Genomic DNA, 1,615 nt, shown 5'->3' on the forward strand with positions numbered 1-1,615 from the left:
CAAATGATTTTTTAAGACTCTAGGGTATCAGGAAAAAGATCCACTTGCCCGTTTTTGTCGTCATTTCAGGCAAACTTTTTTTCGCTTCCCGCTCACCGTGTACAATAGAAATGTAAATGTTAAAAATTCAACATCTTCAAAATTTTAAAAATATTTAATTAAAAATGTTGTTACCTTTAGGTTTCACAGTTCAAAACTTTGTTGTTGTTAATACATTTCTTTCGGAAAATCACCAATTGATAATGAAAGGTGAATAACGTGGGAAGCCAATTGAGCCCCCGCTTGTCGCTCTTGCCCCTCGCTAATCGTATACCCCCGTGCACTGTACAACGCGCGCCAGTTTCAAGCAAGAAAATACTCACCACTTTTAATTTAAAAAAAACAAGAACAAGAACATTTTCGGAAAAAACACAGCCCTTTGAGGGAGACTTGGGAATACATGCGATACAAAAAGAACTTTTTTGGGAAAAAGCTAACTGAATCCATCGGTATAATTGCCTTTAGATTATTTGCTTCAAATATAGCGTTCAACAGCTCAACCGTTTAGATATAGTTTGGCCCTAGGAATTTCACAACCGTTTAAAGCGCATTAAAGCTCTTGTCTCTTTCCATGTCCCATTCTTTTCAACGTGTTAAATCTAAGGTGGTTCAAATGTGGAGGTCGACAGCCACGGTCACTGTATATAGTCCGAGATCCTACTTGCGGTTTTTCGAAGGTGAGAACTGAACGTGATAAAAGTTAGTGTAAATGAAAGCTGACACGTAGGCGATTAAGAAACTGCCCGCCTGCCAGTTCCAAGTCGGTCATAGGTGCGATAAAATTGGACTTTTATCGGCAAATTTAATCAAGAATCACCTGGTATGTCTGAACGCAATGAAATCTGTACCACATTGTAGAGGGCAATTAGTGCTTTCAGAAAATGTGTGACTGCTACCCTCCACCTGCTCAAGAACCCCTGGCAGACAGGCCTAAAGGGCGTGATTGCAGGTAACTTTCAGTGTATGCTAAGGAACGCGATAAGACAAAAACTAAATAAAAGGTGAAAGCCCTCTGTACACGAAAAACTCTGCCTGTCAAGGCTCAAGGTAACAGAAATATGCAGCAGACGTATTTCTTTGCCGAATTTATTTGCTTTTGCTGTAACATTGTAGACGGGAGGCAACCGTTACAAGAGGCTTCATCTTCGTTGGGGGCTAGGGCTGCTGCATGGGTGCGGTGCAGCGGGGAAGGCATCTAAGGTTTTCGGTTTACGGTGTTTAGTTACGGTATTTAGTTACGCTGTTTTGTCTAGTCTTGTCTAATTCGGTGTCCTCTTGGCGTAAAAGTTAAAATAAAGTGTTATGTTTGTGAGAAAAGTGACGGAAAGTTAGTGCAATGCATTGATGAATCCTTTCAGAAGTGTCTTCAGATACTTGCTTTTCGGAAAACAAACGTGTGCATTTAACGATCCAGCAATGTATGATAGTTCGGACTCGGAGTGCAAATAGGTTGATATATCGATGGTTTCTACGAAGAATGAGCTATCTTTTCGTTACCGCTAAAAATTAGGCTAATTTTATTTTGTATGCAATTTAGTAAACACGTAGAAGTGTTAAAATAAATAAAAATATTTCA

Source organism: Belonocnema kinseyi, chromosome 5 (assembly GCF_010883055.1).
Source record: "Belonocnema kinseyi isolate 2016_QV_RU_SX_M_011 chromosome 5, B_treatae_v1, whole genome shotgun sequence".
In the NCBI taxonomy this organism is placed as follows: Eukaryota; Metazoa; Arthropoda; class Insecta; order Hymenoptera; family Cynipidae; genus Belonocnema; species Belonocnema kinseyi.